At 40.9% G+C, this 25801-nt stretch overlaps 1 protein-coding gene across 14 annotated transcripts in view; it reads left to right on the forward strand.

Moving 5' to 3' along the window:
• Positions 1-1576: 1576 nt before the first annotated feature.
• Positions 1577-25801, forward strand: part of TENM2 (teneurin transmembrane protein 2) — a 668081-nt gene continuing 643856 nt past the window's right edge. For 12 of the 14 annotated variants that reach the window (XM_054168516.1, XM_054168517.1, XM_054168520.1 and 9 more), the window contains exon 1: positions 1578-1908. The gene's annotated coding sequence lies outside the window, so the exon portion shown is untranslated. Of the gene's footprint in view, positions 1909-25801 lie in introns of all 14 variants that reach the window. The other 2 variants (XM_054168532.1, XM_054168518.1) reach the window with 1 other exon arrangement.

Here is a 25801-nt window from a genome sequence, read left to right on the forward strand (position 1 = left end):
CTTCTTTACCCCTGTGAATAGATGCAGTCCTCAAGCTACAGCATTACATGCAATTTACCAAGTTCTAGTAGTATGCTCAGCTCTCCCCTCTTCTCAATTAACCTTGAAAAGCTGAGAGATACTTCCCTGCTGATATCTGGATTGCCCCTTAAAACTCCTGCTCTTTGTTGACAGTTACAAAACTACAGTTGCAGTTGGAAAATTAACTCTGCTGTAGTTTGTCTGTAATCAGACATTTACAGTACACTTCTCTCAGCTACAGGTAATCCAGAATGCTTTACTTTATTTATCCATACAGATTTCCTATTTTATGGAATACAGACATGAAGATTGTTACATTTGGGCAGCATTGCTAGCCCTGTTACTGTGCCTTACCCAAAGCTCTTACTACCACTGTTCTTTCTGTATATCCTGGTGAAAATAAGTTGCTATTTTCCTCTTGGCCTTGCCAAGAATCTATAGTTTTACAAGTTGACAGCTTGTCTCTAGCAGTTCACCGTTCTCTTGTTTCCTGATCTACTCTGCTGTAGTGCTCCTTTTCTTCGGGTTGCTTCCATAGATGTGTAGGCAAAAGGGAATACTTAAATATTAAGTCAACATTTAATCATACTTTGCAGAAGACGTAAGTCTTCTGCACAATATTTGGAAGTAACGTTATAGAGAATGTGCCGTCTGAGGCTGACCCACAGCCAGGTCATGAAGAAGAATATGAAAAGTAAAGTGATTCTGTTTTGAAGAAGTGTGAAACAGTTTGTAGAAACGTTTCTAAGTTGTGGCAAGAAGGTGGAAGCAATTTTCTGAATTTTTTCCCGTGGTGAGGTTTTGTGGATGTTTTGTTGCTGTTAGTTGCCCTTGCCCGCTCGCCGCGCAGGGCTCGGCCGCTCGCAGCAGTAGCCCTCACGCTGGGCTGGCGGCGCGGCAGGAGGTGCGGGACTGGCAGTGGGACCAGGCACCCTGCGCCCGCCGCTGCCTCCTCACGGCGGCTCTGCCGCCGCCTCCTCATGGCTCCAGCGGGAAAAGGCCGGCAGAAGCTGCGGCCCTCCACCAGGGTAGCCTCTGTCCTTCTCTTCCTAGTCCTCAGCTCCAGGCTGGGGCGAAGGGACAGGTGTCCTGACGCCAGCTTCGTCTGCCCGGCACCTGCCCCTATCCACAACCAGCGCCGTGAGCCTGGCTCACCCAGCGGAGGTGAGGGGCCTCCCTTGGTCCTGCGCCTCTGCGGCAGCTCTCGGCTGGGGCAGCCGCTCCGCTGGGGGCCGGGCGCGGAGCACTGACGCGCGCTATGCGCAGTGACGGTCAAGGCAACAAGGACACCCGGGCAGCGCTGCGGGAGATCGCGAACCCGAGCCCGCGGCGTAACGGTGGAAGGGCTACCGGGGCTCACGGAGGCGCTGCTCGTGGGCTGCCAGGGCACGCCGGGGCACTGGCGAAACGCTGCCGCTGCCGCCCTCAGAGCCGCGCCGACCCCGGCAGCGCGCAGGGGCCCCGAGCGCGCGCAGCCGGGTGCCGAGCGCCGGGATTGGCTGGCGCGGCCGGCCACGGCGCGTGCAGCCGGGTGCCGGCGGGGCTGCGGCCAGAACGCGGCTGGCGCGGGCGGCTGCCGGGGCCCGCGCTCCCGCCCGTCTTCAGTCGCCTCGCTCCCGCCCGCCGCCTAGCTCCCGCCCGCCGCGGCCGTTCCGCTGCTCGTCGCACCGCGCCGCTCCCTGGGGGCGGTGGGAGGCTGCTGCTGTTCCCGCTGCTCCGCTCCTCGGGGGAGGGACGGGACGGAAAGGGAGAGCAGAGCAGAGCAAAGCAAAGGAAGGGAAAGGAGAGGAGAGGGGTGTCCCTGCTCAGTGAAGGAATCCGCACCGGTGCTAAGTTATCTCCCAGAGACGGTGTGAGGCTCTCGGGCTGCTCAACCTGCTGCTGCTGGTAAATGCTCTTCACTTCTTACTTGTCTACATGCTCAGGGCTCTCCTTACTGCTCTCCATTCGGCAATAGCGCCTAAAGCTGCAGCATTTCTGTCTCTGTCGCTCCCTTCCTTTCTACCACCCCCCCCCACCCCCCCTCGCGCCCCCCTCTCCCCCTCCCCTCGCCTTTTCTGCAATTGCGTTAGCGGAGTTGACAACTTCTGGTGTGTGCCTTAAAACCAGGCAGTAAGTGTTTTCTTTCCTGAAGCCGTATATTTCAGCAGTTGGAGAGGTCATTAGTTGCATGAGTTCCAACGAAGGATTCTCTGTGCCTCTGCAATAAGTGCTGCTGCTTTTCTGCCCGTTCTCATCCCTAATCGCTGGTACTTCTTTTATTTTCGCGGTGTTTTAACGTTGTCTTTGTTTTTTTTTTAGCTACTTCATTATTTTATGTTTCTCTCGCTTCTTTTCAACATTTTTTTCTGGGATTGAAGTACGACGTCTCTTGCCCTCCTCCCCCCCTCCCCCCTCCCCCCGTTTTTGCAAACGGCATGGGAAGGTATCGCTGATTCAGAAACTATTGTCCACAGTGCGCCTTGGTTAGGAGCAGGGAGCGATAAGAGAAGGCAGGCATTTGTATTCCGAAAGGGAATTAAAAAAAAAAAAAAGGTTGCTTTGCATCATTGCTGTAGATATGCACGAAGCAGTAAAGGACAGTAATATGGTGTTGTTTGGAAAGGTAATAAATGTAGAAGAGCTTTAGTGTTTGATGGTGCAGCCCTGCGATTGAGCTGTTTCAGAATTGCACTTAATAATAAATTCATAGCTGTGGAGGAAGAGACTGCCGGCATGTATCGCGTACCTTGCTGAGACAATGTACCAACGTGTGCTAACACCAGACCAAGTCCCTGCTAGACCTCGTATGGAGTGGCAGTTTGACAAGATACTATTCTGCTTTTTGCGTGCGTTCAAACTGAAATTGAAATAAGGCAGCTTAATGCATGTGAATTGAGCTCTTAAATCTTTATCTCTGAACCAGACTCCTTTTTCAACACTTCTTGTTAGGATGTTTGTAAATTCTAGTGTAAGCATTTATCTTCTGTAGCAATTTCAGATGACTTGATACTTGTAACGTGCTTTTTCTGTCGTTCCCCCCCCCTTTTTTTTTTTTAATGTCCATGCTTAAGTGTCCTGTCTTCTTACAAGGCTCAAAATGTAATGGCAAGTATTGTCTGTCTCTGTGTGTATGTGTGTACATAAATACTCATATAATTATATATACAGTCTTTGACTTGTACTTGAAAGGTACCAAACTATGTATTACATAGTGAAAAGAGGCATTAGAGTTGAAATGCCAGAACAGAGTTAAAGGAGACTTTGTTTATAATCTTTAGTTGTATAGGTAAAGGATTATATAAGGGCAAAGAAATTCAAAATGTGTATTTTCTCTAAAGAAGTCAAGTCTAGAAGTAATAGTATTGCACTAATTTTAGAAAATAAAGTTTCACTGAAACAGTACTGAATGCAAGTTGTCAATAAGTATTTTTAGTTGTCTAATGTCCTCTCAGAGCACTGTGTTAATGCTGTTTGAAATGTGATGTGTTTAAAAATGTAGTCTGTTAAGTGCAGAGTTAATGGAAAAGTGCTTTTACCTGTTAGTACAGTTACTCTGTACATGTTAGTAGTCAACCTTGGTTGCAGAGTCTCAAAGTTTTCTTTCAAACTTCAGCAGAATTTAGAGAAAGGTGGTTCTTTGTTCAAGACATCTGCATTATCATTCAAATTATACTGATTTGAGAACCTGGTGAATCTCCACCATGCAGAAAGATGACAGGTGCTTTTCTAAGGGGCTTATGTAAGTGGTAGATAAAGTGGATTTTTACAGGGGGCTGACAAGCTCGAGATAGGTGGCATTGTCAAGGTTTAAAATATGTATAAAGTGTGATTGTGTTTGGGCATCATTCTTCTGTGTACTGGCAAATCAGTAACCAGGTTGACAATTAATTAGCTTGGCCCATGTGCTGAGGTTTCTAGTCACTGAGTAATAAAAACTATTCATTTCATATACTACACTGGTGTAGCTTGTGTGGTACTCAGAATGCCATCTGCGAGGTCTGAACTTTAATTCATTTTGAGAGGAAAACTTTTGTAGCTGACTCACAGAAGCAAATTCTCCCCAATTATTAATAGAGGTTCATCATATTTTTTTCCTACAAAAAGAAAAACAAAGTTTTGATCTAGATGTTTGAATTTTTATTCTGCTTCCTTTTAAACATGTCCTGCTAAGACAGTGCTTCTGTGATAATTTTCTACATACTTATTTTTTTATGTAGATAATAAAAATAAAAGAATCTTGTTTCTGTGTCATCAGATTTCAGCTGTTTCTGTAGCTTGGGGAAAATTAACACACGAGTACCGCTAGTGATGTTTTCCTCTAATTAAATTGGACTGTATTTTAATTTTTAGTATTTTGTAATAAAAATCACAGAGCTGCATAAGAAAATACAGGAGGCACTTTTCCTTGTTAGGTTACAGAGATTGACAGAAGCATTGATTTGAGGGGGCAAATAGTTAAATTGCTTTGCCCTTTAAAGACCCTTTTTTATTTCTGGGTAAACCAGCAGTGTATGTATATACACATATATCACCTTGTGATATATTTTGGTCATGGCTTTGACATTTTCCTGTCAAAGACTGTCATTTTGGATTTTGCAGGCAAAGAAGATTTATTGTGAACAGTATTACTGTTAGAATAAATAATGGTGTAAGCTGTTGTAGTGATCTTGTGCTTAGAATTATTTAGAACAATACAGAAAAGGGAAAATATTTGTTCAGTTCAGTCAAGGTCAATGTCTAGACTTTCTTGTCTGCGAGGTCAAACTAAGCTGAAGGTCGAATTAGATGGAGACAAAGCTCAAGCCACTGTGAGACCACTCAAGTCAATATACAGATGTTTGAAAAGCTGGTTTGTGTTTGTTTGCAGTTTACTGTGAATTTAATCCCTCAGTCCTTAATGTGTTTAGCAAAAGGCGCATGTAGGAGTAGCACCTCTGAAGTCCATGCTTAAAGATGCGACAAAATAATATTAATATTCTTTTATGTAAATGTATAGTTCTAAAGGGTTTGTCCTCCCCTGCCCCAGGTCCACAACAGTAAATGCAACCTTAGAATAGGCATTACATTAATTTCTACTAAAGAGATTAAGATAAGATCTTTCAGTCCCAATTTGGTTTTTCAGAAGGTTAGAATTTCATAGAAATAGCAAGTTTCCTCCAGGCTAATTTTTCTTTTCTTTTTAACTCTACTTTACTTAGAATTTTACATGGAAGGAAGAATATCAGGAAGAATAATTTTATATGATACTTACTGGGCTACAATAGACAAGGTATTTTTGCTGATACAAACATATGCAGAACTAGTCCACACTTTCTGACCTGAGGTGTCACATCCCAGAGCCTTCATACCAACTGATAGTATCTCATCTTTCTAATATCTTGCTGCACAAAACAGCTGCTCTTTGCTTTTTGTTTGTGTAGGAGGTAGAGTATGAGATGACTCTGCCTGCATCAGGCTGTTACAATGACAGATTGGATCAAATCTGTGTCCTGGTTGTCTCTCTAGCCTCAAAGAGCTCCTTGTCCTGATCGTTATTCAGTCACTTAGACGAGTGGCTACAGCAACATGTAAAGTGTTTTCTGCAGTACAGTCTCAGCTAATCCGTGTATGGATTTAAAAGGTAATTTGGGGCATTCTCTGGTAGCTGAACTATATCTCACAAATTTTGGTGTGCATTGGGATCTCATAACTCTGTTGACGTTCAAAACCATTGTTTTAAATCCACCTTCCTGACTAATTCACTATGATCAGATATAAGCAGAAAGTGCACTAAGCTTACTCTCCATTTATGTATTTATTTAATAGATTCTTTTTGGTGGAATTGATTGACATTCAGTACCAAATAGTAATACATTCTCTACTTTTATGTTTATTGCTGAATGTTAATAACACTAGTCATCCAAACAGGGATGTAGTCACAAGTTTTTCAGCAAGAAGCTGCACAACTGTGCATTATGAACTCATGTTTAGCTGAGCAGGTTGCAAGTGGATATGTGATGCATACACCAGTGGCAGCGTTCAGACAGGTTCTGGGGTCATAGTCAAAGAAACAACTGATCTTAATTCATCCTTCTTTCTTTAACTCAGAAGCAGGTTTCATAGAAAATATTTTTGTTTAATAAATGGAAAGTGAAGTTGCAATGAGGTGGGGAGTTGGCTTTGACTTTGGGGATTTTTCATTTGTCAAGTAGTGTGGGGAAATTAAGAACAAGGTATCACCCTCTTTGGGTAATAGTCTTCATTCTAGTTTTGTTCTTAAGGGACTTCTTTGGCATAGAACTATGTACATTTAGGCTGAACACTAACCGTAATCCTCCAGAACTATGGATGTGTATTAAAATTGTATAAAACATATGAGTAGCTGCTCTTGAAGGATTTTGACCATAGTTTGGAGCACACCATTTATGTCTTCATTAGGAACTTTAAAAGCTTTCGGTTGCTCTCAGTTCTCCAGATTTATATGGTTTTTTTCGCCCAACACAGGCAAGGGAAGCACCAGAGACCATTCTGAGGGGCATGTGAGTCTATCGAATTTGTTAATTAATATATCAGTGAAACACTGTATGGAAATAACTTCTATATACAGTCCTTCTGGAAGTTTCTGTGTTAAGTATGTGAAGAGACAGCAGTTGAAGCCCTGTACCGTGGCTGCGCATGCAGAGCAGGCACAGTAAGCAAGAACAACTTATGGTTTCATGCTGATGGGCTGTTTGAGGGAAGCAGTGGAAGTGACAGGAACAAAATGGTCTTCTCTTGCTCATCCTTATTCATGTAAGGCTTTTGTGAGCACAGGTAGGGCAAATTTTTTGAAGCACATTCTGAGCTATTCAGAGCAGCTTTTAGTGTGGATATGAGCTCAGGTCTGCCAAAATTTAGCACAGCACCTTAAACCATGCAAGTCATTGTTTTACCTCATTCTGCATATGTACAAGAACAAACAGCTTGTCTCCATGTGTGTACTTCTGTGGTTAGCTATGTAAGAATCGAGATGCCTCCTGAGGAGTTTTATGTGTGTTTTCTTTAGTCTGATCATAAAAGATCTATTTTACATTTCATTATTTTATTTAAGAAGAGAAAAATGAGAATGTTTAGGAAAGTCACTTTTCCTAAGCTAATGAGACTGGGAGTGTTGGTTCTGTTGTGGTTTTGAATGGCTCTGTAGAGTGCTACATGTAAACTGTATGGTGGATGATGTAAGTTCAGAGGTGCGGATAAATATATGTAAGTGGAAATGCATTCTGCTCTGAAGCCATTATTACAGAGTAGTATAGGGCTCATGTGTAAATACACATAAAACAGTAAAACCTAGAAAGTCCTATTAAATGGAAGTAACAGATTTTCCCAAATCTTTTTGCAAGTATAGATTGCCTAGTGGCTTTTCTAATCTCTTTGAAACACAGCTGTCGACAGCTCCAGTATTGTACTGCATACTAAAAAAATTGGTAAGAACCTATTTCAGATAAACAAACAAAGTAGTTGACTGTTGGACACTGAGATACTTGAACATGTCCAGAGAAGGGCAACAAGGGTGGTGAGAGGTCTTGAGCAGCAGCCCTATGAGGAGAGGCTGAGGGAGCTGGGGTTGTTTTGCCTGGAGAAGAAGAGGCTCAGGGGAGACCTTATTGCTCTCCACAACTATCTGAAAGGAGGTTGTAGACAGGTGGAGGTTGGTCTCTTCTCCCAGGCAACCAGCACCAGAACAAGAGGACACAGTCTTGAGCTGTGCCAGGGGAAGTTTAGACTCGAGGTGAGGAGAAAGAATAATTGGCCATTGGAATAGGCTGCCCAGGGAGGTGGTGGAGTCCCTGTTCAAAAAAAGGATTTGATGTGGCACTTGAAGCCATGGTTTAGTTAGTCATCAGGTGTTAGGTAATAGGTTGGACTCTGAGGTCTTTTCCAACCTGGTTGATTCTATGATTCTATGATTTAGAAAGGTGAAGTACTTGATGTTGAGATAGAACAGTGACACTAGAGACAAGACTTTTGGTCTTGAAAATTGCGTTCACTTTACTTGTTACCATGATCTTGCTACAAGATTGTCATGAGACTATGCAGGGAGAAAATTAGAAGGGCCAAAGCCCAACTGGAAATTAATTTATCTTTACACATTAAAGAGAACAAATAAAAACAAAAGGAGGACTTAGGAAAATCTCTGTTCCTTGTTGGATTCATGGGAGAACATAGTGGTTAAGGATGAGGAAAAATCCAAGGTTCTCAATATCTTCTTTGCCTTAGTCATTAATATTAAGACCCATTGTTCACTGGATACTCAGCCTCTTGAGCTGGAAGATAGGCATGGGGAGCAGAATGAAGCCCCCATAGTCCAAGAGAAGATGGTTAATTACCTACTGCACCTACATGTACTTAAGTCCAAGAGGCCAGATGGCAAACATCTGAGGATACTGAGGCGCTCTCCATCTTTGACCAGCAGTCCTGGCTAAATGGGAAGGTCCCAGCTGACTGGAGATTGGCAAACTTGATGCCCATCTACAAGAAGAGATGGGAAGAGGACAACCCAGGAAACCACAGGCCTGTCAGTCTGATCTTGGTGCTGGGGAAGGTCATGCAGCAGTTCATCATGCAGCTGTACCATTATGCAGCATGTGCAGGGCAACCAGATGATGAAGCCCAGACACCATGGCTTCATGAAGGTCAGGTCCTGCTTAGAGAACCTGATCTTCTACAAGATGACCCTCTTAGTGGATGAAGGCAAGGCTGTGGATGTTGTTTATCTGGCCTTTAGTAAAGCCTTTGACATCATTTCTCACAGCATACTCCTGGAGAAACTGGCTGTTCATGGTTTGGATAGGTGGATGATTTGCTGGGTTAAGAGCAGGCTGGATGGCTGGACTCAGAGTTGTGAGGGATGGAATTAAATCTAGTTGGTAGCCAGTCACAAATGGTGTTTCCCATGGCTCAGTATTGGGGCCAGTTCTCTTTAATATCTTCATCAATGATCTGGATGAGGGAATTGAGTGCACCTTCAGTAAGTTTGCAGACAACACTAAATTGTGTGGGAGTGTTGATCTCCATGAGGGTAGGAAAGCACTTCAAAGAGATCTGGACAGGCTGGATCAATGGGCTGAGGTCAACTGTACAAGGTTTAACAAAGCCAAGTGCTGGGTGCTGCACTAGGGTCACAGCAGCCCTATGCAACACTACAGGCTTGGGGAAGAGTGGCTGGAAAGCTGCCTAGTGGAAAAAGACTTGGGGGTATTGGTTGACAGCCACCTGAACATGAGCTATCAGTATGCCCAGGTGGCCAAGGCCCACAGCGTCCTGGCCTGTATCAGGAATTGTGTGACCAGCAGGAGCAAGGAAATGATTGTGCCCCTGTATTCGGTACTGCTGAGGTCACATCTTGAATACTGGGTTCAGTTTTGAGCCCCTCACTTTAAGAAGAGGTTTAGGTTGGATATTAAGAAAAATTTCTTTCCTGCAAGAGCAGTCAGGCACCAGAACAGGCTGCCCAGGGAGGTGGTAGAATGGAGGTGTTCAAGAAATGTGTGGACATAGCACTTTAGGATAAGGTTTAATGGCTATGGTGGTATTAGATCAGTGGTTGGACTTGATGATCTTAGAGGTCTTTTCCAACCAAAACAATTCTATGATTCCATGAAATAGTGAATCCTCAGTGGATCGCTGTTTGCTCTCTTCCTCCTGCTTCTTCGGAGCCATTCCCTACTAAGGTTCTATCTCCTGCTTCAGGAGTCTGGTTACAAACAGCAGTCAGTCTCTTTCTCTCTGACACATGAAGCAGGAGTAGCAGGAGAATAATGCCGGAAAAGTAACTGGAATATTCCTTCGCCTGCCCTGGGGTGTGTCTTTGCTCTTTCAGAAGTGTAGTCATGGCCTTTTGCTCCATCACTGTTACCAGGATGAGTGCCTGTGAGACCTCGAGCCCTCTGTTCTGTCTTGGAGCAGTAGCGGGAAGGGCTGGCAGCTCCTGTGGTACTGTGTGCCTTGTTGTATTACCAGTGAGGATTACTAACTAATGAGTTGAATGAGAGAGACCTTTCACAAGCAGCTGTCACCACTGAAGAGAAGTGGTGAGAGGTGAGAAGAACCTGTGGATTGCCTGTGAAGTATTTATTCTTCTATTGAAGCTCTAATTACCTAACTGAAACTCTTTTCCACCTCTCCAGCAATCCCAGGGGCCTCTGTAGGTTCTTATAGTTCAGCTGGCATTCTGTATCAGCTACCTCCAGGCTTAAATTGCCTTTCTTTTTCCTGCACTATTCCTTTAAAGGAGCAGTAATCATTCCCCACCCTGTATTTCTCGAACCATCCAAAATATAAGTCCTTAATAGATTGCTCTTTTACAGAGCAGCTTGTGAGTTTCCTCAGTGCCTGTCACTGTTTGCCAATAACTTTTTTTAGCTGCAAGTATGGGAATTATGTGTTACCAGTTCTGTAGGTCTTGAACTTAGCGTGTGTTGCAAGATTAAGATTTAATTGCACTCCAATTAGTTGCATCCCAGCTTCTGGGTGGCCTTTCCTCTTTGCACAGGAGAGCTGTTTCATTCTGTCTCTGCAGTCTACTTGGAGAAAGTCAGAATTCAGATTCTGTTGAGACTTCCAGCACAGGTGGTCATTGCCTTCTTCCTTGGTGATGCCATGTAAAGAAGAAAGCCACAATACTTTTCCATTCCCTTGCTCTAACAGACCAGAAGTGGTGTGAGGTGTGGGGTTTAGATCTTTTGAAAAGCTGCTGTGATTGCTGCCTTCTGCTGCCTCTTTGCCAAATGTTTTCCATCTAGTCTTGGATACCAAAGAGTCTCTTGCTATTAACAATTACCTGGTCCCTAGAAGGATGTGATATAAGTCCTGTAGGTTAGTCCTAGTAAGGCTGAAACCTGCTGGGTATTGAAAAATCTTTAGACATCTTCCATAAAACCAAATAATTAATCCCTGTGAATTGTGGAGTAGAGGTGTCTTTACATTTGCAACATAACAATACTTAGGTATAACTCAGTTAATCCTGAATTAGCTATGTTTGACTATTCGAGTCTGATCCTGTGAACAGTTACTGCTGTGTAAGAAAGGATCACTTCCTCAAGTCAAGCTCCACTAGAAAGTGGCTTTCCCACCGCTGTCCGTTTGCAATGAATTTCAATTGATGCTGTTGGAAGAAGGACACTTAAAAGATGTTTGGATGTCACTTTAATTGTGGTAATGAAATGCTGTGTAGTCCTTAGGAAGCCATAATATTGGGATTGATGAACCTATAATTTATAGCTAGCAAGTTTTGTTTTCCAAATAGGCAGCAGCAAGCATATACATGAGCTTGAATTTGTGGCAGATAAAGTTAATGGATGCTTCACCATGATTGTGGTGGCTTTGTATCAAACCTAGCATATGCAAGGGGAAAAAAAATATGGTCTGGCACCACACATTACACAAATAATGCCAGGTTAAAGAAAAACACTCCATATTTGGTTTAAGATTGCTCTTTATTTAGGCAGTGTGAAGAGGAGTAAAACTAGGCATTCTCCTGTTAGTTCAAGAGCAGTTATGTGTTACTCCATCAGTGTCCTACCTTGTTTGCACAAAATAATATTGAAAGGCATGGCAGGCTGGAAGAACTATGCCTAGTGTGCTGCTTCCTGGGTCCAGGTGGTGAGCTAGCAAAAATGTGGATTAAAATCTTTCTTGCTGTCTTCCTTCTGACTTCACTTATCTGCTCTAAAATTAACTTTGCACAGCTGTATTTTAAGCCGCAAGACATAAGCTCCATGACCAAGGGTTATTTGACTTGGTTCAGTCAGTTCATGAATATTTGGAGTATAATTCCCCAGATTTATTAGGAAGAGGTCTGTCAGTGTCAGAAGCCACAGTATGCATATCATTGAGAGTTTTAGAATAATGCTTTCTGTGGCAGGTTGGTGGGTGGTGAGTTCTTCACATTTATGCCATAACCCTTAGAAGAATCTCTTTGATAGGATGGTGGTACTTGTTGTCCCTTCCCCCTTCCTTCCTTCCCCTTCCCTACCCTGCTTCCATCAAGAATGACCTTGATGGGGTGAGATTTTATAGATACAGTTTTAGTGTTTGTAGTTGACCGATTACCTTATTGCTAGATACTGTACAAGTACTTAGTACCATTTCTTCTGTTGCATGTGAAATCTGTACTTGTGTCTATTACTAGTAGATTATAGCTAAATGCTGAATGTTACAAATGAGTGTTTATTTCCACTTGGATTACTTCAGAAGTCCATAGTGCTATTATTCATCTTCCCTACTTAGCAGCTATTCAACGTATTGGTTTGCTCACATAGTAAATCTATAATAGCTTTTTGTATTTTGGAAAACAATCCTTTCTTTAGTACAGAAGCAGTGGTGCAGGCTAAACTAATGCACTGAATAATAGGTTTATTTTCCAGTTAGAAAAGGAGCTGTTGCAGTCCCACAGGTAAGGGTATGGATCTGTTCCCTCTGAACAGCAGACACAATTCTGTTGATCACTTCACCCACTCATACAATCTAAACTTGCCTTCCAGACTTGCTGTAGGAGATTCATTTGGGAGGTGGATTTACTGCCTGGAAAGATGCATGTCTTTTAGGTTTGCTAATTGTGCACCTTTCGGCATCACAGTTTTATTTTTTTTCATTGCAAATGTTTCAGTTAGAGAAGTATTTTGGAAGATGATAGAAGTTGCATGAGGTTCCAGTAGCATAGGAGGGAAAGAAAAACTAATCCAATTTTTAATTTCAGATAAACAGCTTTATTATAGAAGCTATCTTCTCCTTTTGCGATTAGTCTGAACATGGACAAGAGAAAAGGCTGTGTTTTATTGGAAATATATGCTAGCTAGGTGGCTTATTTACTGATTGATTTTAGCACAGCATGGAACCATATTATTTTTCAATTACTGAGGCTGAGGTTCAGTAGAATGAGTGCCCAGTATGGCCCTTCTCTTCAAACTTTTACAAGATTGAAATCTTCTGGTGAGCAGGGCAGATGTACCTCACTGGTGACCATGACTAAGCATCTGCACTTCTGAATGGAAAGTGGGTGGCAGCACTGAAATCCAGCTGTCATCTTGTTTCCCATTTCCTTGTCATCTTTGAAGATCTGTGTTGACTAAAAGCTGACATTTTGGAATACAAGGGCTGAGCTGCTTTTACTCCTGTGACACACCTACAAGGACAGTTTCAGTCTTCTAGTCTAGTTTTGACTTCTCAGACCTTTTCATCTTCTTGGTTTTCCCAAGAATTCCAGCCTAGAAAGATTATTTGTTCTTTCATATGGTCTTGACTGTGCTTCACTTCAGGTACCCTTTGCACAACCCTGCTCTCACTTAGGACTTCCCTGAAGGTTGAATTGTTTTCACCAAGAGAGATTGAGGTTAGAAATCAGGGCAAACAAACTACATTGAAAGCCCAAATCCTCTTTCAAATGATAACAATAATAAAACATTGAAACAGTGTATCTGCAGGGGCTGTGAAATCCTTACTGTTAAAGATATGACAGCACAGAGTAGACAACCATCCATCTCGCCTGATTGCGTTACCAGTGATAGTGTCTTGCAGTTAGGGGACAAATCAGAGAGCTTTTCAGTGGACATACCTGCCAGCTGTATTTTTCTGCTGTGTGCTGGACTTGCACTTTAGAATAGAAATAGCCGGATCTAAACGCGTCTACTAAAAACCCTCCAACTTTTTCAAGCTATGTTTCTTAAAAATGTAATGTATATTTCAAGCTATTGAGCTGGAATTTTGATACAGGACAACTGAAAACTTGGATAATTTGAAAATGGGTTTTGGCAGTCAGTGGTATCTGAGATTAGATAGGTATGTGTATATATGGCTGTGCACGAGTGTGCAAGGGTTTGCAACTTGGGTGCAAAAATCCTTGTGACTACAAGGTGGAGACATTGCTTTGTATTTTGTTAAACTGTTTTCCCCTTTTGAGGCTTCCTGTCTAAGCAAGCTCTTCATGTATAGAAAGAGGCTAAGATCATGAGTAAGACAGATGATGTGCTGAGCTGTTCTGTAAGTGCTGTAACAACCTCCTAACTCCATAGTTGAAATTTCGCATCTAATGAGGCTGCAACAAATATGGTGTAAAGAAAATGGAAGTGTCCATATTTAGTAAATGAACCTGTCATGAAAGAGAAAAGCACCCAAAAGGAGATCATGCTTTAGATGATACGGAAAATCTGCGAGGAAAGGATAATAGGAGCAAAGTCCTCATGGTAGTCCCTAGAACACAAATGAAATAGAATGAGATGAAAGATTTAAGCTATAATAGCTTTGTGAAGGAATGCCCTGCCTCTCTCCTTGTTTCCCTGTATTGCATCAGCACTGATCTTTTAAAATGTGGAAATAGGTGCCCTCTGTGACTGCCACTGTATCAGCACTGCGGAACAGCTCCTTGAACTCTGAATTCCATGGAGCTATCCCCAGATGCCCTAGATACTATTGAGGCTTTCCCTAGAAACAAAATGGCTCAGAAAAAATGACCAATCATCTGGGCTGGCATAACCTCCCTGCATGCATTTGTAATATAAATTACAGTGGAATTAGCAAGTAAAATATTGAATATTGTCTCTTTTAATGCTATCTTTTGAAATTAATGGTAATGATGATTCCCCAGTTTGGGGAACATGGTAGTGGCTTTTTAGTGATTAATAGCTTCAGTCAGTAATGTAATAGATTTTTGCAACACGATAATGAAAAAAATTCTAATGAAGGGCAAATGGCAAGTGGCTACTGAATCGTTAGTTTTAAAAATCCCTCAAACTTGGCAATAATTTTTTTGAGGTTTTGTTATGAAGGCTTTTCCACCCCTGGTGACAGAGCTGTGATCCTTACAGATATTTCGGTGAATTAGCTGGGAGAACAGACCTAGTCTGCTAGGCTCTTGAAGAAGACAATTGATGTGTGATGTCAAAGCCCAGTTCAGCTTTCAGACATTTTAGGTGAGATGTCATTGTTGAGCCTGACAGTTAGAAAGGACAGTGCAAAGTCTCATTTGCTGTTTTGCTTAGTGCTTGAATAACCGTCACAGCCAACCTGGTGGCCTGATGCAAACAAACGTGTCACTGCGAAACCAGTAAAGGCTTTCCGCTATATGTCTTTGCTGTAGATGACTAAATCAGTAGCTCAGTGATGCAAGAATAGCTAAGTTTTAGTTTTAAGTTAAATTTTCTGAGTTAGTAGGGTTTTTGTTTGTGGCATCCTTAGCTCTTGCAGCACTGGTATTCTGCGGGGCACAGTGGTGGCTGTGTTGTTCTGGGTTAGCGGATAAGGCTTTCCGTGTTACAGGGCTAGAGGGCTTTTACAAGGGCATTGGAAGGAATGTGTTGTCTCTTAGAACATCTTGTAAACACATTTCTAAATTGTGTCTAAAATCAAATGTGTATTCTTTTTGTGGAACATTTTTTTTTTTCACATTTGTATTTCTGAATCATTCATCTGTTTTTTCATCAGCCAGTGATATTTCTGTAGGAAGTGAATTTCCATTAGCTACTCACAAAGTACTTTTTTCTTGTTTTTCCTTTTGCAGTATAGTGATTGTTATTTTGACCTAGTTAGATTAGCTACAAAACATTAATCTATGAAGCATTAGATAGCTGTGATTATTTTTCTAAGTAATAGAAAGTAAACAACAACCAAAAAGTCTCAGATCTATGAGTATTGAAAGAAAAATAACGCAGCTGTCTTTTCCTATGAGTCAATAGTTTAAAGTGATGGTAATACTACAAAAGTATAGTTCAGGTTAAGACTTGGCAAACAATCTCACATAAATTTCTAGCTGCTCAGAATCTATACTGGAGAAAGCACTACACCATGTAGGCTATTAGTTTGCTCCTGTGTTGAGAAAAGTGGGAGGATATGCATGTATACATAGCATTTCCTTCAGAAAATTAAGTGTGGGAAGTTAAGTTTCTGATTACTGGTTCCATGAAGTCTGAAATGAATTCTTAAGAGGAGGCATTTAACAATAATACCATTGAATTAAATAATTCCTGTACTATCTGTTGAGCTTTCTCATACCAAAATATTGTTTCCCAGTGTAAGATCTGTATGTGAAAATTGGAAAGAAGTACAGATACTGACTCCAAATCTTTGTTGGGTACTAAAAAGCTTCTAATGACTGATCTCTGACAGACTGAAAAGAAATTTTTTTTCAGAAGAGAGTTATGTGTTGTTATGAAACTCCAAACCAAAACACATTATAGTACAAAGTGCAATATAGTACTTGATTGTACTACACATGCATAATATAATTTTAATATTCAGTGGTTTAAAATTAAAAATAAAGCAGTTTAGAACTGCTGTGGAAAAAATATATCTGTGTGTACCTCATTAGGTTGCATTTAATTGCTCGGAAAAAACTCTAGGCATATAAATATATGCAGTCTGCAAGTCTTAAATTTACTGTGCCAGAGAATGTAAAATACCCCAACCTTTTAAAGCGTTCTTAATTTATTTTTGCATTTTCTAAACCATTTGTCTCTTTAATTTGCTTCTCTGTTACACTTTTACAATATGCATTTTTGGGGCAAAACCTATCCTAACAGGTTTCTTATACATCTTCAGCCTAGCGATTCTTTCTGTGCAATGACTGTTAAATCCTTGATTATCTTGTGGGAAAAATGTAATAAAGTTATCTAGCACCTCGTTTGAGAAGGAAGAGCTGTTGTGTTGTAAATACGTGCAGTGCAGTGCATATGGAGCTTTCTGAGGTAAGATGTTGTGGAGGAAATTTGTTTATTGTTCAGCTGCTGCACTGAAGGATACAAATTCATAGCTGATGCTAGCTTGCGGCCATGCAGAGTGTCAAGAGGGCAGCTTAGAGGGCAGAGTTAATGGTCCTGATGCCTCTGAACTGGTTGTCATCCTGAACTATATAATTTTTCTTCTCTGTGATGCAGAAAATCACGGAAATTGTTTTGTCTGTTGAGCAGTTCACACAGCTTCCTAATGACCAAGGCATGTCAAAACCAATTGCATAACATGATGTCATCATCTAATACTTACCTTTTGCTGGTGCAGCCTGAGCCAGGCATGGGTGTTGGCAGAGTTGCTGGAGTCAGTTATGCGCAACAGCAGGATTCACTTGGTTTTGGTATCTGTTGCCTTTATAAGACATGCCTGTCCTAAGAGAAATGGCTGCCATGCTGCAGCTGGGGTTCATTCCTCTAATGGAGCTCTGATGTGACATACTAAGTGAATGAATTACACTGATTCAGAAAGGTAGGAATTCTTAGATTTTGTTACTGGGGTGAGTTGTTTTGGCCTCTCACTTGATGCAGTATTACTGTCCATCATCCTTTTATTGGCATGGCACCCTGTTTGAGAAATTATAGTGGGTGTCTAATACCTGAGAAAAGATTTTTCATTTTGTAATCTGTGACAAGCTGACAGAACATGAGAAAACATGATGGCCTTTCTGCTTCAGACATATTTATTTGTCTGGGTGGGAGTACCTTGGGTGGGAGTACCTTGTCTTTGACAGCAGTGAGGAAAAAGAATGTGTGATGGCTAGGAATGGATGGATATGCCTCTGCGTCTCCAAATTAGATGTATAAAGTATTGTGGACAAACTTTCTGAACCTAAGTGTTGTCACAGGCCTTTTCTGAAGAGTTTGAGTTTTCATATTTGATCTCAGTCTTCTGGCACTTCAAATTCTGGGCTTTTCTAAGCTGTCAGGAATGGTGAAGCAGGATTTATTTCACGATTCTCACTTCCATATTCTATGGCAATGGGCTTTTTATTTATGTTCTTAGAAATGAAATGTTGAAGCCTAGATGGGTGTACTCTGTTACCCTTCCACAACTGAAAATGCAAGTTTCCTGTTGGCCATGGTTTCTCTCTCACAAAGGGTGTGGTAAATGTAGCAAATAGCATAAATGGACTTAAAAATCTAATCTTGCCTGCACCTAACTCTTCTGATAGATCTGAATAAAATGAGGTATTTCTTTATCCTAGTCACTTGCAAATGTCACCTTAAATTTGCATGGTAACGTAGCATTTCAGAGGAGTGTGGTCATCAAAGGTGGGTGGTTTATCACCTTTGTTAAAGGTGAAGTAGCTCAGAAAGAAGAAGTTACAAGACATAACAATTCTCTGTGTGATTCAGACTACAAGTGCTACAGATTTCTTTCATTCTTTTACAGTTCACATAAAATATATCCTCAAAGATACTATATTTCATAATACTTAAAAAAAAAAAAAAAAAAAGAGAGAGAGAGAAAGCCATGATGGCTATATTGGATTTTTAAGTCAGCTTTGATTCCTGCCCTGCTGAATAGAAATGAGCAGCCTAATGTGGAGTCTTCAGAATGCTTAGCAAGTGATGTTCAAACACCTGGTGTTACATTTAAATAGATGGCAAATAGCTCTGCCTCAGACTCAGGGAAAATGGATTAAATGCAGTATTACATAAAACTCTACAAGATTGGACTTTCTTGTTTGTGTATGATCAGTAAGGGCTGGATCTACTCCCTTCTTGTAAATTCTCTGTTGTTTTCTTCTCAGTTGTTTCTCTTACATTGTTTTCTTTTTTTTTGCAGCATTACCAGTGTATTGCACTTCTAACCAGTCTGTTGATTTAATAGAAGTAAGGCTGCATCTGGACCACTTCTTGGCAGCTTGTACCCCTTTGATAGCTAGGAACTGTGAACACTATGTTAAAGTGTTTTCTTTTATAGCCTGTGCTTTGTGGAGCTCCATTACTCCATGTGGTATATGTTGCTTCTGACTTCATCCACAGAGATCACCATTAACTGGAAGATGTCTTTACTTATGTGACTTGCATTCATACAATATCAATGCCTCAGTGTTTTTAAGTAATTTTATTATGTACAACCACATTTTATTTCTCTCTTTAATGGTAACAATTGGCTCTCTTCAGCTCTTTAATAGCACCAAGAAACAAAGCAGATGATGTCAGGATTTGCCATTCTGTTCTAGGTTATGTAGACTCAGGATTCCGGCAGATTTCTGCCATATAGTTCTGTGGGTAGGAACATTTCCTGGTATAACTTGGGAGGAACAGTTCTGCTTCAAGTCCATTAAGTTACAGCTTTGAGAGCAGGGTAAAATCACCCATCCTGATCATAGTTTTCATATTATATGGGATAAATTGATTTTTAAAATCTTTCTTGACCTGCACATGTCAACAGATGATAGCATTGTGCTCAGGAAAGTGGTGCTCTCACCACAGACAAGAAACTTCACAGTTTAATTTTAGAAAAGATAAAGGTTTTCTGAGTCACAAAAGAGAAAACAAACAAATACCTATTATTTGTTCAAAAAGGATATGTTTTGGTACAGTCTCTTATGTGTGACTTTGGAGAAATGTTTGAGAAGGTGTCCCTCTTCCAGATTTTCTTCCCAATGTTTACAAGACAGATGATGGAGAAACCGATGTTTCAGGGTCCTGCTACATTCACTATTGTAGAAGATTCGAGGGGTTGCATTTCCATCTGGTCATTTGAAGGAAACTTTTTGAAGCTTTAGCAGTCGATTTAGATTGTACAACACATCATAGCTTTGAGAGATCTTCCCCAGCATTATTGTGCTATTTGATTGAGTCTGCATTTACTAGAGATTACAGCTGTGATTATATAACCAAGAGATACAGGCAGATAGACAAAGATGAAAATCCTTTGTATTATTTGGCTTTGATTTTGTTTTGTTGTGGGTTGTTTTGATTTGTTTTTCCCTTTCAGATTCGAGTTGAATATAGAAATGTGAGAGAAAGAAGTAGAACACAGACTTGGGAAAAGACAACAGTAAATTGCAGTTAGAAACTGTATAAATGAGGCTTCTGGAGAAGATGTGTTGCCTTTCCCACATACATATATGTGTGTGTGTGTGTCTGTGTGTATGTGTCTGTACATACCTATGTGGAAAGGAAAACAATGCAGATGCCCTTCCTATGAAGTCAATAATAACAGTAAGAGTATGTTTTCTATGAAATGTAGGCTCCACTTTGTTTTATCTGATCATTTTTTATTTGGGTGAAGATGGTAGTGGTAAGTAGTTTTGTAGTGGAAGAATTCAAACTTCATTAGCAAAACGCAAAGCTATCTTCTTTGCCATCTTACTCTTTATGATAGTAGGATTTTATGCACAGCCACATTAATTACAATTAACTATAGCGTTTCAATTTGTTGACTTTATTTATTCAGAACGCTATTAGTGTTAAACAAATAATGGTAAGTTGGACTTCAAAGTGGATAAGAACATCATTCCAAGCTGTAATAGCTTAGTGGATGAGCATATTGTCCTAAATTGGCTTATCTGCATTGTTAAATGTTTGCTGTATACAGTGCATGTAATTATATGATGACTGAATGCTATGAAATGAATCATTCTTTAGGTGCACATCACATTATTGTAGCAACTAGTTGTAGACATTTAAGTTATGAAAAAAATGTTTCAAGCACTATCTTTAAGCGTTCACTGGATGAATTCTAGATCAATTTACAGAAACACACAGAACAGAGAATTTGACTTATCACCTACACCTGGTGTGTTTATTTTTTGGTAACATGGCTTTTTCTGTGTTGGTAGAAAACCAGCTTTAAACTTTGCTCTGTAGTTCACTGCTCTTTCCATGCATTTTCACATATAGAGGCTTTGCATTCACACCACATTTTTCCATTTAACATGCTTTACATTGTGATAGGAAGTGGAGAAGAGAAATTGGCAGGCTGTTTAAAAATTCAAATAAATGTTTGTTTGCCCTGTGAGTTACTTTTTGTTTCTGCGCTGCTCAGTGCAGTAAGGACACAATCCAAAAATGGAGTAACCGGTTTTCTGAAATAAAATTGTGCTAGCGTACACTTTAAAATAAATGTGTGTAGGAAGGGTATTTTCTCTTTGTTTCTGCATTAATGTATCTGGGAAGGGTATCTTCTCCTTACTTTTTCCCAGATACAGTAATGCATCTGGGAAGGGTATCTTCTCCTTACTTTTGCATTGCAACCAGCTGCGCACATGCACACAATCCCAACTCTTTATCTCTATTTATAAATACGGGCTTTTCTTTTCAAGCTGTAGTAAGGCAGCATTACACAGTGGGAGCAGTCCCAAGCAAAAACAGTGTGACTGAAAACAGCTGTTGCATCCTGGTTCCCGCACTTGCTCCCTGGAGAAATAATATGTTTTTTATCTCCAGACAGTAGTTGATTATTTTCTCCTACGCGTTCCTTGGCTGTTAGTGGGCTCATGGATGAGACAAGGCAGAATCACAGCACCACGTGTCTCTACTTAACCGGGGGAGAGGAAATAGTGTCCTTTGTAGTCTGTTCTTCCCCATCACAGAGTGAGCCCTGGCCTACATAGGAGAGTAAGTAATTCGTGCTCTCTGACCTTTGGCATGTAAGACAAGTGATACTATCATCCTCATTTGCACTCCTTTATTATTTACCATAATGATAAAATCAGAAGTCCGCAGACAGGTTTGAAATGCTGTTGTTTTGAGTTCTGCATACGTAGATACTGGTAGTGGTTACCAGGAGGACACTGAGCTTTCACCACTGATGTGACAAACTCGTGTGGCAGTCTGGAGCTCAGGTGTGCTCTCTGCTACCTTGCTTCAGGCCCCAGAGCTGTGGTGCTTCACCCCTGCTCTGGCTGCTCTCTTGTTCCCTGGGATGTCAGCTCCTTTCCTGGCCCACAGGGCTCCTGCACAGACACATTCAGCCTCCAATTTTGTGGATTACCCTGTGGAATATCATATAGTAGGGAGTTAATAGATGTCTTACCTCCTGCCTCATTTCAGAGACTGTCACAGTCTGGAGAGGGGATTATTTTGTGTTTAACCTGCTATCTTGAAATCACCCTTAGATGTGGTCAGCCAAAGGACAAAATGCCAGCTGAGAGTAGTCACAGCATCCAAACTAAACAACACAAATGTTGCTGCAAAGGGTGTAAGTCAGGAAAAAAACCCAACACCTTAATCAGGTTTTAATGAAATAAATTTGGGAAGTTTTCCCTTACCTTCTCACTGTCAGCTGACCTGGCAGTTTCTCCTTTTGCATCCAGTATGTCTTAAGATGTCTGTTGCCGAGAACAGCTTCTTGGTGAAATGTAGCATTTACTGCCAATTCTGTTGCAAAGTCCTTGGCCTCAAAGGAGAAAGCTGCTTTCTTTCTTTCCAAAAGTAGTTTATTTCTTATACCACAAAATAGTGCAGCTGTTCCTATAAATTAATGGGTTTTGTCACTTTCTTGAAGATCCCTTTCTGCTACTCTGTTTTGTTCCTTGTATGCACCTGGTGGTTGGTGACTCCTCCCTTCCCTTTTTGGTGATTCAGTGTTTGCTCCCCAGCATGAACTCTGTTGTTTGTTTGTTTTTTTCTGGACTTAATATTTCTGCATCTGTTTATCCTTAAACAAGCATAGTTGGCACAAATGTCAAAAGTATGTGAGTGGAAGTGGCTCATTACTGGTTCCAGACTGAGACTGAGTATCGTGGTAATCACCATTTTGTGGACACCAGTGGCTTGGAGCAATTGGCCTCTGTCATCTTGCTTTCAGAAGTACAGAAACACAAGGTTTGAGAGGCAAGCCAGAAGCACAAACCAATGGGTCTGATTTAATTGCCATTTCAAATGGCCTTTGAAAATTTTCATTTGAATCTGACCCTCCCTGGATTTTGTTAAGCATCTATCCAGAGTGCTCTGTCAGTGTGATTAATAACGTCAAATGTGATCTTTACCATTGTGATTAAATTGATTATTATGAACCTATTTGAACAGTTCACCCTAACTGAGTTCAGAGGTCTGGCAAGACCACCTTTAGTAAGCAACCTTTTTTGTCAGGGTTTTAGTGTGGGGTTTTGCTTGGCTGTTTACAAGTGCCACAAGGGCTCTGCCTGTAGCATACTGTGTAAAAAGAGATTCTTAAGGTTTGAGATCGACCTGGTTTTGTCACATTATAAGTATTTTGTGGTTGAAAATCAGTTTCTGTTGATCCCAAATCAGTCTGTGGGTTTCCTCCGTGGATGCAGTTTTGGAGGAAAAGGTTGGGACCATGACCCCACACTCCTTTATTGCATAAGAGGGAGAACTAAGCATGTGTGCTCGGAGGGAACAGATGTGGACAGTTAATTCTGTTGCCCTGACCAAGTGATTAAGGGAATTAAACCTGGCCCATTCCATTATGCTGAGTGTCCTTACACCCACTCCTGTTCAGAAGCAAAATGCTGCTTAAAGTGAAGAGTTATTGAAAAGCAGAGCACAAAACAAACAGTATCAATCACAGATGTGACATCTAACCTCTGTGCCTAAACACATGCCGTCATGAATATGAGATTCCATTGCTGTGATCAACTGAATTAGACTATTCAAAAAAAAAAGAATAGTGTGAGACACCCATTTGAGTTGTGTGTTGTGCTTAGATTGCATGAAACTTTCATCTACTGAAAAGGGTTAGGGTGATAAATGCACACAGAAAAATTACAGGGTATTTTCTCTATATTGTTGGGATCTATTTTGTTACTGGGTTTAAAGAGTCTTGTTCCACACTTTTCCATCAAGCTTTGCCCTGGGGTGATGGTTTAGAATTTCTAATTTACCTTTGTGTGTCATGATAAATGTAGAGAACCAGACAGCTGCGAAACAGTCAAAGTCAGTTTAAAAGGGAATCATCAAGTCCCTCCACTCCAGTGATTTAGCAAACCAAATATTACAAAAACACTATTGATTATGCTTGGCGAAGGAAGAGCACCGTCTTATTTGTAAAGTATGACTATGCTAATCATTACTAATTTTTCATAATTACAGGACCATAATGTTCCAGAACTGCTCTCTTCTAATATTAATAGAAGATTAAAGATGGGCTGCAACCTTCAACTTGAAGCTTCAGTGTTTTGGACTTTGTATAATGTGGTAAACAGAAAAGGAAAGGTTACTGAGAGCTTGATTGGGTTTTCAGGACCTGAAATGATACTAGTTAAACCCTAAATTGCAGTAAGTGCATAATGTATGAGGTGCTCTTATTAATTGGGATAGAAAATTGACATAGCCAGTCAAAAATGGATGAGAGAGGAAAAAGGTGAAAATGGATGGCAGGTAAGTTCAGAAGCAATGCTTTATAAAGAATTTCACCCACTCTCCCACCAGAAGAGAGCACACTGTGGTATTTCTACCATACTACACCCTTGGACATCTCTTGTACTGTCTGTAAAGTGAGAGTTCAACTTTTATACCTGCTTCAGGCAGGTAGGTGTTCAAAAAGTGTGATGGTTCAAGGAAAGCACAATGCCCTTTCCTACTTCATCTCAAGAACTGTGAGGATGCAAAACTACTGTTCTGTTGTTACCCTCTCCTTCAAAGTCTCCTGTCTATAGGTGAGGGCAAGAAAAGATGGATAGGCTGTTCTGTTACTCATACTCTCCGTTTCTCTCAAGGAAAATTTTGAGTCCAACCCTATGACTTTCTGAAGCTGTAGCTGCAGCATGAAAAATAAATCATAAAACCTCCCACATGTTTCTGAACAAGACCTATGAAACTAGTCTTTGCCAGTTAGTTCATTCTAGTGTTCATCAGTATCCCCAGCTACAGAACTGCTGGAACTGCCCACAGACTGAGGAAGGCAAAGCTGAACTGTTAACTAAGTGCTGTCATTGAAACTCTGTGGATAGAGGTGTTGGTGTTAGAATTTTACAGAAGCTGATAGTTTAGACTGTTCACTGACAGTTTACACTACTCACTAGGGAAGGATGTTCAAGTGTATTTTTCAAGTGTTGATATATCAGATTGCTTAATTTTATGGTCCTGTGACTGAATTTAATTAATATTTTAAAATCAATTTCAAGCAACCTCCTTAGCATTCTATATTAGTAGGAATTAAAGCTAGTACCTATTTTGGTTTCGTATGCCCAGAATATGTCTGTTTCTCAAAACTGGAAAAAGTTGTATGAGGATTTTTAAACAAAAACAGTATTTCAGCCTTAAGAAACTTCTTTTTTCCCCCCTTGCTTATGATGCACTACAGAATATTTAATTTCTACTGGTTGTTTTTTTCAAGTTTTTGAATGATTTTTGTTCTCTTTCACTATGACAGAGCCTACAGCTTCCTTCTTTAGGGCATATCTTAGACCTCTTGTTATTGCCATGTTAGAGAGCTGGTTTTCTTGCCTTTTGAGCTCTTGAAGGTACAATGTTATTTGTGAATCTTTGAACCAAAGTTTTAACTTTTATGTATCAGTTGCAAAGATAGATGGGTGCTTGCTGATTTTGGGACTCACTTCTCTTGGTTCTGGTTATCCTTTATTTCTGCAAGTTTTGCAGCAGCACATATGTTCTTACTTGAACTTTTGGCCTGCTGCTTGAAGAAAACCAGCTAGGGGGAAAACTGAATTAGATAATGACTGGAAATGCAATGGGCTGCTCCTCTCTGTTCTGAAACGGAGGATTTGCGAGACTGAATCAGTTCTTCTATGCTCTTCCTCTTCTTTCTCTTGCTGTACTTGTGTCTGGAATAAAACAGAGAAAACCTTGATTTTTCTCCCTTGGGACACACAGAATGAGCCATGACTACCGTTGGTTTCTGACACTGAAGCCATCTGAAAGTTGCATTTGTTACTGCTTCCAAATCAGCCGAATTTGCTGCAGCCAGTAGTCTGTGGTGGTGGTGTTAGTGAGAAGACCTGGGATGCTACCCAAATTCTCTCTCCTCTGTTGCTTGTGTGAGGACTGAAGAGCAGGCAGAAGAGTGGTGCAGGGGATAGATCCATGTTTTCCTTTCTCCTTGTGTAGTGTTTTAGATAATATTCTGGGATGTTTTCCAACAGAGTAGGATGACCCGGTAAGCCTGACGGTGGCCCAAG

This window comes from Dryobates pubescens, chromosome 16 (genome assembly GCF_014839835.1).
Source record: "Dryobates pubescens isolate bDryPub1 chromosome 16, bDryPub1.pri, whole genome shotgun sequence".
Lineage (NCBI taxonomy): Eukaryota > Metazoa > Chordata > Aves > Piciformes > Picidae > Dryobates > Dryobates pubescens.